The sequence below is a fragment of the Leopardus geoffroyi genome, chromosome A2 (genome assembly GCF_018350155.1).
Source record: "Leopardus geoffroyi isolate Oge1 chromosome A2, O.geoffroyi_Oge1_pat1.0, whole genome shotgun sequence".
Taxonomy (NCBI): Eukaryota; Metazoa; Chordata; class Mammalia; order Carnivora; family Felidae; genus Leopardus; species Leopardus geoffroyi.
The window spans coordinates 100,037,665-100,052,467 of NC_059331.1; the positions used below are offsets into that span (position 1 = coordinate 100,037,665).

Below are 14,803 nucleotides of genomic sequence, written 5' to 3' on the forward strand. Positions count from 1 at the left end.
TTCAACATTGCTTTGGTTATTTGGGGTCTTTTGCATTTCTATACAAATTTCAGGATTATTTATTTATTCCTAGGCATTTTATTATTTTTCATGCAATTATAAACGGGATTGTTCTCTTAATTTCCCTTTTTGCTCCTTATTTGTGCATAGAAATGCAACAAACTTCTGTATATTAATTTTGTATCCTGCAATCTTATGTGTTCATTTATCAATTCTGGTAGTTTTTTAGTGGAGTCTTTGGAGTTTTCTGTATATAGAGTCATGTCATCTCCAAATAGTGAAGGTTTTACTTCTTCCTTGCCAATTTGGATGCTTTTATTTCTTTTTCTTTTCTCGATGCTATTGCTAGGACTTCCAGAACTATATTCAATAAGAGCGGTGGGAGTGGGCATCCTTGTTTTGTTCCTAATCTTAGGGGAAAATCTCTCAGTTTCTCCCCATTGGGTATGATGTTAACTGTGGGTTTTTCATATATAGTCTTAATTATGCTGAGATATGTTCCTTCTAATCCTACTTTGTTGGACGTTTTTACATGAATTGATGTTGCACTTTGTCAAATGCTTTTTTCTGCATTGATTGAAATGATCAATATGGTTTTTATCCTTTCTCTTTTTGTTGTGATGTATCATGTTGATTAATTGTGAATATTGAGTCTAACTTGTATTCCAAGAATAAATCTCACTTGATTATGGTGAATGATTTTTTAAATGCATTTCTGGATTAAGTTCACTAATGTTTTGTTGAGGATTTTGCATCTATGTTCATCAGAGATATTGGCCAGTAGTTCATGTTTTTTGTATGTTTATCTGGTTTTGGTATCAGGGTAATGCTGGACTCATAAAATGAATTTGAAAACTTACCTTCCTCTTCTATTTTTTAGGAATAATTTGAGAATAGGTATTAACCCTTCTTTAAATATTTGGTGGAATTTACCTGTGAAGTGGTCTGGTACAGGATGTTTTGGGGGATGTTTGGTAGAATCTACCTGTGAAGCCATGTGGTTCTGGATTTTTGTTTGTTGGGGGTTTTTTGATTACTGATTCAATTTCATTGCTGGTAATTTATCTGCACAAATTTTCTATTTCTTCCTGTTTCAGTTTTGTAAAGTTATATGTTTCCAGGAATCTATCCATTTCTTCTAAGTTGTCCGATTTTTGACATATAATTTTTCATAATGTTTTGTTATAGTCCTTATGTTTCTGTGGTGTTCATTGTTATTTCTCTTCTTTCATTTCTTATTTTGTTTATTTGAGTCCTCTCTCTCTTGTTTTTGTTTTGGTGAGTCTAGGTAAAGGCTTATCAATTTTATTGATCATTTCAAAGAACCAACTCCTGGTTTCATTGATCTTCTCTATTGTGTTTTTTTGGTTTCTATTTCTTTTATTTCTGCTCCAATCTTTTATTTCCTGCCATCTTCTTGTTTGGGGTTTTGTTTGTTGTTGTTTTTCTAGCTCCTTTAGGTGTAGATTAGGTTGTTCGAGATTTTTCTTGCTTCTTTAGATAGGCCTATATTGCTATAATCTTCCCTCTTAGAAGAGCTTTTGCTGCATCTCCAAAGTTTTAGACCATTGTGTTTTCATTTGCATTGGTCTTCATGTATTTTTTTGTTGTTGTTTCCTCTTTAATTTCTTGGATGACCATTCATTGTTTAGTATAATGTTATTTAACTTCCATATATCTGTGTTCTTTCCAGACTTTTTTCTTGTGATTGATTTCTAGTTTCATAGCATTATGGTCAGAAAAGGTGCATGGTATGACTTCAATCTTTTTCAATCTGTTTTGTGGCCTAATATGTGATCTATTTTGGAGAATGTCCCATGTGACCTTGAAAGAATATGTATTCTGCTATTTAGGATGAAATATTCTGAATATATCTGTTAGATCCATCTGGTCCAAGGTAACATTGAAAGCCACACTGTTTCCTTGTTGATTTTCTCTTTGGATGATCTATCCATTGATCTGGGTGGGGTTTAAAGTCCCCTACTACTATTATATAGTATAGATTACTTCCTTTATGTATGTTATAAACTGTTTTATGTATCTGGGTGCTCTCTCATGTTGGGCGCATAAATATTTACAACTGTTATAACTTCCTTTTGGATTGTTCTCTTTATGATTATATAGTGTCTTTCTTTGTCTTTTGTTAAAGTTCATTTTGTATAATGTAAGTATTTCTACCCCAGGTTTATTTTCACTTCCACTTGCATGAGAAATGCTTTCCCATCCCTTCACTTTCAATCTGCAGTGTCTTTAGCTTGGAAATGAATCTCTTGTAGGCAGCGTATAGTTAGGTCTTACTTTTTTATTCATTTAGTCATCCTATGTCTTTTGATTGCATTTAGTCCATTACATTCAATTATAGTTAGGTATATACTTACTGCCATTTTGTTATTTGTTTTGTGATTTTCTTTTTGTAGTTCTCGGTTTCTTTCTTCTCTTGCTTTCTTCTTGCACAGTTTGTTGGCTTTCCTTGGTGATATACTTGGATTCCTTTCTCTTTATTTTTTTGCATTTCTATTACCAATTTTTGATTTGTGATTATCACTAGGTTTATATATATAACATCTTATGGATATAGCAGCCTATGTTAAGTTGATGGTTGCTTAAGTTTGAATCCATTCTAAAAGTACTAAATTTTTACTTCTTTGCTCCTCCCCATGTGTTAAATATATGGTGTCATACATTATTCTTTTATTTTGTGAGCCCCTTGACTGATTTTTATAGATATACTTCATTTAATTGCTTTTGTGCTTGCTATTTTTCTTACTCCTGCTTATGGTCTCTCCTTTCCACTCAGAGTCCCTTTTAACATTTCATATAAAGCTGGTTTAGTGGTGATGAATTCCTTTAACTTTTGTTTGTCTGAGAAACTCTTTATCTTTCCTATTCTGAATGATAGCCCTGCTAGATAGAGTATTCTTGGTTGCAGGTTTTTTTTTTTTCCTTTGAGTTTCAGCACTTTATCATGCCACTCCCTTCTAGTCTGCAAAGTTTCTGCTGAAAAATCAGCTAATCGTCCTATGGTGTTTCCCTTGTAACTGTTTTCTTTTCTCTTGCTACTTTTAAATTTCTCTGTTTATCACTACTTTTTGCCATTTTAATTACTATGTGTCTTGGTGTGGACTTCCTTGGGTTGATTTTGTTGGGAGTTCTCTGTGCCTTCTGCATCTGGATCTCTGTTTTTCCCCCAGATTAGGAAAGTTTTCAACTATTATTTCTTCAAATAAATTTTCTGCCCCCTTTTATCTCTCTTCTCCTTCTGTAATCCCTATAATGCAAATGTTGTTACATTTGATGGTGTTGCTGAGTTCCCTTAATCTATTTTCATTTTTTATTATTCTTTTTCTGTCTCCTGTTCAGCTTCTTTGTTTTCCATTACTCTATCTTCCTAGGTTACTCATCTGTTCTTCCACATCCTCTTGTTTACTATTTATTTCATTAGGTGTATTTTTAATTTCCGTTATTGAGTTCTTTATCTCTGATTGGCTCTCTTTTATGTTTTCTATCTCTTTGTTGAGAGTCTCACTGAGATCTTTCACTCTTTTCTCAAGTACAGTGAGTATATTTATGACCATTACTTTAAGTTCTATATTAGGCATATTATTTATCTCCATTTCATTTAACTCTCTTGTGATTTTATCCTGTTTTTATTCACTTGGGACATATTCCTTGGTCTCCTTATTTTGTCTCTCTGGGTCTGTTCCTATGTGTTAGGTAAATCAGCTCTGTCTCCTGCTCTTGAAAATACTGGCTTTATGAAATAGAGGTCCTGTAGTTCCCTGCAGTGCAATATCCCCTGTTCACCAGAATCTCACACTTCAGGGTGTCTCCTGTGTGTGTTACATGTGCCCTATTGCTGTGGCTGAGCTGCGTTTGCCTTCAGTTCAATAATCTACAATGGCTCTTTTTATCTGTTGTGACCAGGGTTTGGTTTCTGTGCTGTTAGTGGGACAGTCTGGGGCTGCCTTGGGCTTGAGTTGGGTCAGAACAGGCATTGGCCAGAACTGACATTGCACTGAACTGCCGGGAGCTCTCCCTGTGTTGTACCTTGAAAAGCTTTTGTGAGTGGGCGGGGGCCTGCAGTCAGACCAGATGTCTGCTCCAGCCCATTGTTGGGGCCACAATACAGTCAAAATGGGGTGTGTGGTTATCCTCCCTTTCCCCCAGGACAGGAGTCATATTGGAATGGTGCTGGCCCCTGTTGTAACTGCTTGCACACTGCCAGGCTTGTGGAACCACTTTATATTGGGTGTGTTGGAACTCTCTTGTGCTTTTGGGTGTGTCCTGCCAAGGGTGTGTTGGAGGGGGCAAGTCCACAGAAGAACACACTGATGGAAGGCACCATGGGTTAACAAGATTTGAGCAGGTCTGTTGTAGGAAGGGACCTGTAGCTGCTTTGGAGAACTCTTTCTGAGTTTAGGTTGGAGGGGATGGGTCCATAGAACAGCGCAGGGGCAGGGCATGCTGTTAGCAAGCAAGGTAGAAAGTTTTTGCACTGTGCTGTTCCCACAGATGTCCATGTATCTAGCCTAGGGGATGGAAGAGGGAAATGGCACCCTCCTTTGTTCTTGGAGAAGTCTCCCAATGATCCCTGCCCCTGCAACACATAGTCTAAGATAAGTAAACAAATCTCCCTCCTGTATATTGCTGCCTCTATGCTGTATTTCAGTGGGGCTGTTTTGCTGTCTCTCTAAAGGCAGGATTCAGTTTCCTAAAGGCCTTCCCAGAACCAAGCTTGCTGATTTTTAAAGTTCTAGGTGTTAAGTCCCACTGATTGTAAGAACTTGTGATGTGAAGCCCCTCTGTCTTTTAATCCCTGGACATTACGGGGATTCATCTTCCCAATACAGGTATTCCTGGAGTGGGGTCCCAGTGTGGTGTCTGTTCATCTTCTTTCTCTGTGCCTGTGGTGTCCCTCCTCCCTTGTATATTCTCACAGTCCAGCTTGGTTCCCAACCACTATCTCCACCCTTTTTACTCTTCTTAATATGGCTTCTCCTCTACATTTAGCTGTCAAGTCTGTTCTTCCAGTTTTGAGGTCATTTTCTGGGTTATTTACACTGATGTGGGTGTTATCTAGGTGTATCTGTGGACAAAGTAAGCGTAGGATCCTTCTACTCTGACATCTTCCCCAGAAGTCCTGGAAGCCATATGTTTCTATGAAAGACATGACTTTCCACTGAACTCCAGTAACGGGAACAATAAATGGTGTCACTCAAGTGTGCATCTTCTACATGGCTACGGAAGGTGGCATGATCTCTTACAACCCAAAGTACTGCAGTATGCTAATAATAGTCCTACCTCCAGACTTTCCTCCAGGCTTTTCTCTCTGCCTGGAATGCTTTAGCTCCCCTTTCACTCCCACACTCCTCGAGGAAGGCATAACTAGTGCTCAACAATATACAGCTTTCCATTCCTTCCTCAGTATCCCAGCTCATTGCAGTTAGAAAGGGCTGTGAACTCATTCAGGTCAATGGTCTGTTACTAGTGGAGAAAAGCACTGCATAACATTCCCCTTTGCTCTTTCCTTTTGGTGGAGAATATGGCAGTCGTGTGTGGAGATAGGGGCCATGTGATGGACTTGAGTCACCAAAAGAGTATAGTTGCTCCAGAGAAAAGACTTTGTATAAGCAAGAAATGCTTTAAATGTTAAGCCACTATGATTTGGGGGCTGCTTGTTACCACAGCTTAAGCCTTGCCCATCCTGAGTAATATACACCATTTACACCCAACCCCACCCTAAATCTACTTCCTACATCCTTGACCTCCACCTCCCCACCCATCTGTCTGACAGGTTTCTTGTCAATCTTCAGATCATGACTCATCTGTTCCTCAGAGTAGCCTAATAGTCATCCCTTCTTAAGTAGGTGTCACCCTTGCTACCCTCTGTTATTGAGTCCTGTTTTTTCTTTAAAATGATTCCCTCTCATAATTTATAATTACATATTTACAAACATGTCCATTTGGTTTTTTCCTTGTCTCCACCACTTGTCTGTAACACACAAGGAATCTATAAGATCATCTAAGTTTCACTTACCAAAAAAAAAAAAAAAAAAAAAGATAAACTAGGGCTTAGAACATCACTAGGTCTTAAAATAGTGTATTATTTCTTTAATGAACGAACATTGATCCATCAAAAGAACTACATAGAAGTAGAAGGAAGTTTATTGTTCCATAATATAGACAATAGCATTAGGAGAAAGACAAATTCCACTGGACTAATTGCTAGGCTAGGAATCTGCACAGACTTGACTACAAAAGTTTTGTACACAGAAGAAACTCAAGGGCATAAAAAATTCACATCTAAGGAAAATCAGCAAAGTCTTGGACAAGAACTGAAAACCAGAATTACTGTTATACTCTGCAATTCTGGTAATCCTGTCCAGAAGCACTAGTGGTCCTTCACAGCAGGAAGGAGTGGGGACAGGGTCATGTAGAAGGCTCTTGATCTGATAGGAGCTAGGACTAGACAATACATTAAGTAAAAACAGCAAATATAAATACCTAAGTCCTATACAAGACATTTAACATTTTCTATTTATCCTGCACCCAACTGTCTACACACACACCTTCCTCATAGCATCTCCCCTTGGAGATTCAAGTGGTGTGTAGTCTTAGTGGGAGGGTATCAAGTGCCACCTCTCACTACCATTTCCAACTTCAGAAGGGGGAGCATTCTCCTTCCTTCATTCCTTCCTTCACTAGCTCCTTGGTATACCCTAACACCAGGCAAGCAAACAGCACCCCTAGGACTGCAAATCCCAGTGGGTGAGGAATACAAAGGAAGAGGGCACAAGCAGAGGCCAAACTCACTGCAGCAGCACTCACGGCCCAAGAACCAGGCAGCTCCTGAGTTGAAGCCTTGGTTAACTAAGGTCCTGATGCTGGAGATGCCCCACATCTTGTCATTTTCTCATATTCTTACAGCCCCAGATATCCTGCCAGTGAATTCTTCTTTGGCTTAAGATATTTAGGGGGTTGGTCTTTGTTGCAGGCAACCAAGAACTCAGACCAAGGCAGCTATATGCAACTGAGTTGTACATTGTAAAAGAGAACCCAGCAAAAGAAACTATGGTGGCTGAAATCTAGCCTGTGCTTCACTTGTCAAACTTGTGGGGCTACACTCTGCTGAAGAAAGGGGTGGCATTTTCCAATTTCCATAGTGACATTTATAGGTGGGCAGTGGCCCTGCCCCTGACTGATAAAACCCCATTTTTCAGTTGTAAAACAGAGGCCTAGAGATTAAGTCATTGACATATACACTATGATTACAATAATGCACTGATACTACATTGGGCTATTCTGCCTTTCTCTCTACCTATAGATTGTACCACGTATTTATTCCTTCAGGAAAAAGTGTGAAAGAACAAGGAATGTTAGTGTACAGTCCATTCTTCTATAATTGCACCAACCTATTTGCATTCAAGTATTAAAAGGTTGGAATTTTAACTTAAAATATATTTAGGGGTGCCTGGGTTACTCATTTGGTTGAATGTCCAACTCTTGATTTCAGCTCAGGTCATAATTGCAGGGTCGTGAAAGAGTGGAGCCTGCTTAAGATTCTCTCTCTCCCTCTTCCTCTGCCCCTCCCTCCCACATGTGCTCTCTAATATGTAAATTAATTAATTTACAAATATATAACATTCTGTGCAATAATTTTTAAATTAACGCTTCATATTCACCACTGGCAGAAAATCTCAAAGAAGTCAAGAACTTTCCAAGTATCTTTAATTTCCTATAAACTAAATATTCCCAACTTGATAGACAGATATCGTGGAAAGGGAAAAATCTCAAATTGCACTGTCCAAAGCTCTAATTCTAATCTCTTCAATTTTCCCATGATAGTTTTTACATTTCCCACATGTCTTTTTCCCCCAACTTAGATTACAAATCTATCTGGAGGGTATGTGGGCTAGTATGTATACTGGGCCTGGTATGTAAATGGAATTTATTGTTAACAAGGAAATCAGAGCATCACCAGTTCTTCCATTAGGAACCTAACAGTTATGTGTCCTTTCCTTTTACCATCTTAAATTCTGCAGTCTTCTTTTCATGTTACTTTAAGATGCTGATCAAACCTTTTGGTCTTACTTCTCCTCCCCATAAAAGAAAATTAGATTTGTTTTCAGCTTTAATCCTGATAAGGGAAAGTGAATGAGCTCTGTTTTCATTATTGTATAGTCATTTCATCAATCACTGAAAGGAATCACTAAAAGTAATCAGCGAGTAAAGTCACTAGCACTCCACAGAGGGCCAGTGCAATGGTACTTCAGCAGATCAAAATGAAGACTGGGAAAAAGATGGCAGTGCTTCACAGTTCTAAGAGGTCCAGCGTGGCTTCTTAGGAAGTTGCCTCTAAGCAAGAAGGGAGAAGATGATCAAAGGAAGGAAATTATCTTTATAATGTAACAGGTCTCCTGATACCAAGCTTGTTAAAAGAGCTAAACGTTTTGTTTGGGTGTTAGGGTCACATTCAATGAAGTGACTCATGTTTTGGACTTTGAGACAAAGAGCCTAAACTTTCATGGGTCCTGTTCTTCTCTAGCAATTTGTGTTGTCATATCCAATAAAGAATTGCAGAATCTTTCACAGACACAGATACCAGTTGGGATTAACTGGTTGTAAATGACAGAAACCAACTTTGCTTAAGTGAAAAGGGACTTTAATGGAAGTAAGTTAAGAGAATCCAAGATGCATAAGTGCCAAGCTTGAAAAAGAATCCAAGATGCTCTGGGAGGGGAATTGGTCTCAGAAGCAGAAATGAATTCTGACAGTTTTCCCCATCTTTTATCTCTCTGCTTGAGACAGCAAGTCCCAGAGAAAACAGTTTAATTGACTCAATTGGCCATATGCTTTCATCCTTTTGGTTAAGGCTGAACAGGGAACCTTAACTTTTGGCCTCATGAAGACTGAAGAAAAATGAAAGTGGATGGGGGTGGTGCGGAGATGGTGGTGTTCATTACCCATAAGGATATCTGGATACTGCTATCAACATAAGGGGCAATGTATTGTGGGTGGCTGAGTTGCAACCAATGTCCACTATGGTGTTAAAACAGAAATTGTTTTAATCCTAAAGGCCAGGAACCATCTATTCAACCTACATTAACACTGTATAGGGCACATATAGATTTTGTATGTAAGCTAACAGCTTACTTTCAATAAATATACAGTACCTGATATATGGTGGCTGCTCAATGTTTTTTAGAATAAATGAATTTCTTCTTCAATGTTATTTGTTATCCTTTCCTTTATGCCATTTATATTTCCTACTATTTTTTTTTATTTAATTTTTTTTTCAACGTTTATTTTTTATTTTATTTTTGGGACAGAGAGAGACAGAGCATGAACGGGGGAGGAGCAGAGAGAGAGGGAGACACAGAATCGGAAACAGGCTCCAGGCTCCGAGCCATCAGCCCAGAGCCTGACGCGGGGCTCGAACTCACGGACCGCGAGATCGTGACCTGGCTGAAGTCGGACGCTTAACCGACTGCGCCACCCAGGCGCCCCTATATTTCCTACTATTTAACAAATATTCCTTGTTCTAGATTGATGAAGTAGAACCCCCAAAAAAGAAAGTTAAAAGCAGTAGAAAGAATACTGGAGTAGAATCTTCTTGCTTTTGCCCTATGTGACCTTGGGGACAGGTCATAACTGCTTTGGGTTTATTTCTTCAACTGCAAAATGAGGTGGTAGTGGTAGATGCTCTTTAAGAATATATCCACTTCTATAAATCTAACATCATGATCACAAATATATAGATGACAAAGACTCAGCAAATTTAGAAAAAAAAATGTTTATAATTTTCACAGTATGTAGTAGTTTTACCCTGAATCTGGACAAAAAGCAAAACCTAACTTACCTGGTAGTACTTAGGAAAAATTGCCAATATCACAGAAAATCTAGATCACTGTTATCAAACTTTAAAGAAAGGCAGCCACATCGATTTTTTCAAATGAAATCTTACATTGAATCCCAATTTCTAACACAAATAAAGGTCAAAAAGCTCCAAATGAAACAAAGAGGGATGTGTGGACCCCATCTTTGCACATTCATCCACAAGCTCCCTAGGAATACTATTAGACATTACTCATCAAATTCCCAAATATTTTGACTTTTCTGTACCTTGAGATTACCAATTTCATTCAGACAAGAGAAATTAAGGAATAAACTTTACATGGAAAAGTACATAAGCTCTCTTTCGATGGCTTTAAAAAGAGACAATTTTTAGTCTATCAACAATTTTAACTTGAAAAACAAAATAAAATCTAACAGCAGTTAATCCCCTATGCTACCATCAATTAGTAATATATAGACTGAGACTATTGTATCAGTGAAAACTTAGCCACCAAAAGTTTTACTAAGCTTATTTAACAAACTAAACTGAAAGTATGAAGAAACCTCTCATATATAAATCAATAGCACTTAAAACTTAGCTTATAATTTTTACACATTTTAGCAAGACACCTTTGTAAGATTTTTTTTCCTGCAGTCCTGCTTCAGAGGAAAGATACATGTCTCCAAAGCCAAATTTAGTGTATCTATATGCTCTGTTCTTAATCACCAAAGGGGAAATTACTGAAAAATATTAAATGACATAAACACAAATTGTCAACTTTGTGGTTAATGATAGTGACCTTCTTAGCCCTAGCAAAAAGAAGCTATTGCTCTTCTCATAAAATCTGTCCATTCCTCTACTTGGAGATATCACCATCAAAATCATGAAGACCTATTCTATTAACTTGGACCACACGTTTCTATACATACAATGCCATGAGTCTTTGAGTATGAGATGTGCAAAGTTCAAACATCCTAATTTATCTTTACTTATTTATACTAATGTATACAAAAGCAAATCATTTTACCCTAAGGATTACTCTTGAAAATACAAACAAGATTCATGTGATTGGCTTATTGAATAGCTATTGAACAATGGTGTCATATTTTGGTCAAATCAAGAGTTATGAAGATTTTTTTGCAAGACATTCACTGCAGGCAACAACAAAAAAAGTGTATTTCACAATCACTGGTGACCCTACTGACCTCTTCTGGCAGGATACAAGGTTTGAATTGTCCAGGTACAACCAATGAGATGACATGACTTATTACATGGATTTGTGCCTTATAACCAAGAAGGCAGAAGTCCTCATTGGTTTTTGTTTTTTTTGTTTGCTTTAAAAAAACAAACAAACAAAAACAGTCTCTACTCTATTTCCTGGTCTATACTGGCTCTGCCAATCCTTCTGAAGTCCAGACCTGTGAAGAGATGAGGGCAAGCATTCCAGGGACCAACCTGTGGAAAGACCACTGGTGTGTTCAAGCATTTGAGTATAATGCTTTCTGCTTAGTGATTTAGCTTTAATTTACTCTTCAGAAGTCACCAAAATAAGACATTACTGAAAACCAAGTGATGTACCTGAAATAGGCAGAAGCCAATCATACTGGGCTTTATAAGCAGTTTTAGGCTGCCTTAAGGAGCACCCGAGAGCAACATTTCAAGAAAGGGGTGACGTGACCTAGGCTGCCTTAAGGAGTACCCGAGAGCAGCATTTCAAGAAAGGGGTGACGTGACCTAGGCTGCCTTAAGGAGTACCCGAGAGCAACATTTCAAGAAAGGGGTGACGTGACCTAGGCTGCCTTAAGGAGTACCCGAGAGCAGCATTTCAAGAAAGGGGTGACGTGACCTAAACTTTTAACAAGACCCCTGTTTTTTACAGAAAAAAAACTGTAGGGTAGAAAAAAGTAAAAGTAGGAAACTAGTTAGGTGACCACTGCAGTAAATCCTAGTGCATGATGGCAATGGTTTAGATTAAGATGCTAGTAAGTAGTAGTAGATAGATTCTGAATTTATCAGTTGTTTCTGGATACAAGTAACCAAATACCCAACCTAAGATTTCTGACATACGGACAATTGTATGCTTATTTTACAGGAAGCTTAGGGCCAGAGCAGCCTCAATGATATTATCAAAGAAGTGTATTCTTCCAGACTTTCCAATCATCTTAAGCCTTAGAGTGGAATATTTGTTAGATGACTGCTACTAACAATTGAGACTATATGCTCCTTATTTATACCTAGAGGGAGACGCTTACTTTATGTGGCTATTTCAAAAGCCAGGACTCGTCCTTGCCAGATGCCCCTAGCCCTGTTCATTGACCCATATTTCTTTAAGCCTACCCATCCCTCATCCATTCATTTGTATGAGAGATGGAGTTAAAACGGACTAAAGATCAAGCAGAGCCCTCCCTAACTGGGAATGGGGTTGACTTGCCTTGAGTCACATGGCTTATGTGAAAAGAGGATGGATACTTAAGGGAAAAAAAACGATTATTTGTTAGAAAAGAGGAAGGGGGAACAGATGCTGGGTAAACAACAAGCAGTGATATCAACGACATGGGATATGCTTTGAAGGTGGAGTTGACAAAGCTTGCCAATAAATTAAATACTAAGAAGATCCAAGAGCAGTTCTTATAGTATTGGATTCAGCAACTGGGAAGGAGGTGGGGTATTTACTGAGATGGGAGAGACTGGAGGAAAGATCACGTTTGAGAATAAGTCTTCTGTTTTCACTCACTGAACTTTAAGATATCCATTGGATACTGGGGAGGTGATCAAGTTGTTAGTGGATATAAAAGTTTGCAATTTCAAGGAGAGGGGAAGACTGAAAATAGAGAATGAAATCACACATATAGAGCTTTTTTTTTTTTTTTTTTTTTAATGCAACTGAGACTGAATGAAATTACTAAAGAGATTGTAGTACGGACAGAGCAAGAAGTAGATGCAGGACAGAATCTAGACGCATGCCAAGATTTAGAGGTGGAATACAACCAGAGTCATTAAGGCAGCTAGACAACTCAAGTCTAACTCCCCAGCACAATATGTGTGGGTAGCCAGAGAATAGTGCAAATTTTGGCTCTCTGCCAAAAGGTACAGGGCAGATCACGGTATTTCATAAAAAGGCATTATTAACACCTTACAGTCTTTCAAAAGACTGTTGTTGGCTCACTATCATCGTTCTCTTAAACATTTAGTGGAAAATAGGCTAAAGAGACATGGCATCCAATGGCAACAATTCTGATCCAAGGCCTGATGAAAAATGCTGACCATTATTATTACATCTACAATTTGAATTCAAAACTATCTCAAATGGAATTAAGTGATTATGGAACATGAGGAAGGAAAAATGAAAACCCTGGATTCTCGTATTTATCTGACACCTATTCACTTCCTTATTTTCTCTGAGGCTGTTTTCTATTTGACAAAATGTTTACAATAGACAGGCCCTTCCTGCCTGCTTTGGCAGGGCTATTGTGACTACTGTGAAGACCAAAAGTTCAAGAAGTCTATTAACTGTAAAATCCCATAAAAACAATTTTCTTCAGCTGCTTGACTAGTCTCACTTTTTGCATTGATGGCTTCATCATCCTGATGCCAAACACCAATTTCCAGGCACTCAGTCCTTAACAGAAGAAAATGCCTGAATTTTGAAATTTCATTAAGGACAAAACACTACATAACTAGTGATAACCCATTAAAGCCTCTCCCCAATTCCTGTAAGTTTTCAAAATCGTACCTTGCACCAATTTAAAGTCATGAGGTGGTCATCCCTCGGGGAAATTATCTGACACTGTCAAGGTGATCACTGATACGGGGTCTAAAGATAGTCACCTACTAGAGTACTGAGATTATACACATTGAAGTATTCATGCACATGCCTCAATAATAGCATGATTTCCTGTGCTACACTACAGGATTACAAAAATATAAGATGCCTTTACACTTTCCAAAGTTCTTTTTACTCTTTATCTGACCACCTGTAAGGTAGGCAAGGCAGAATTATGCCTGTCTTAGGAGAAGAAAACTTACTTAGGTTCAAAATCATCTTGAGGCATATTTCAGGCACCCAACTCTATTTTGGTGTCAATACTACATCAGGTTACAGAAATTTTACACTTTAAATTACTCAACAGTTCTGTAAATTCTTCTAAATAAGTAACACATACGAGTTTGAAAATATTACTAATAAAAATTGTACATTAGCTTCATTCTAAGTCTTAACAGAATCTTTTACCAACTAAATTGTATCTCCCACTCACCAAAGTAGATGTGGCAACAACAATCATCTTGTAGAAACTTAATTATATTCAATGGATCTACTATGTAGTACCTGAGAATATGCCTGTTAACAAAGTATCTTGATCCTACTTCCCCAATTTTTAAAAAAAATTGTTTTAATGTTTTATTTATTTTTAAGACAGAGAGACAGAGCATGAGTGGGGATGGGGCAGAGAGAGAGGGAGACACAGAATCTGAAGCAGGCACCAGGCTCTGAGCTGTCAGCACAGAGCCCAACGTGGAGCTCAAACTCACGAACTGTGAGATCATGACCTGAGCCGAAGTCAGACGCTCAAGTGACTGAGCCACCCAGGTGCCCCTATACTTCCCCAATTTTGACACAGGACACTGTTCTTAGAACTGTGATCAAGCCACTTGATTTTAAGTACTAATAATACTCTATCAACTTTTAATACTATTATTAATGGCTCAGGAGCTAATTACAGCAATTGAAAATGATTAATATTTTTAAAACATAGGTTTTGAAGGGTCACCTTAGAGATGTCAGCAAATGTTTCCTAAGCTTTCAAAATACAGATGAGATTAAGGTTAAATGTAACTTAAAAGAAGTAACCTTATAAATAAGATCGACATTAAATTGATGTGGTTAAATAAAAGTACTCAATTGGGGATCAGATGAATTTACTGTCTCTCTATAATAAAGTCTTAGAAAATCATAAAGAGGATGAGAAA

General features: G+C 37.9%; 1 long non-coding RNA gene across 1 annotated transcript; it reads right to left on the reverse strand.

Moving 5' to 3' along the window:
• Nucleotides 1–9,781: 9,781 nt before the first annotated feature.
• On the reverse strand, nt 9,782–14,297 carry LOC123606456. The gene is made up of 2 exons (XR_006716291.1): nt 11,682–14,297; nt 9,782–11,513 (listed from the first exon to the last, which is right to left on the reverse strand). It is a non-coding gene; the product is annotated as an uncharacterized LOC123606456 (long non-coding RNA).
• Nucleotides 14,298–14,803: the final 506 nt, after the last annotated feature.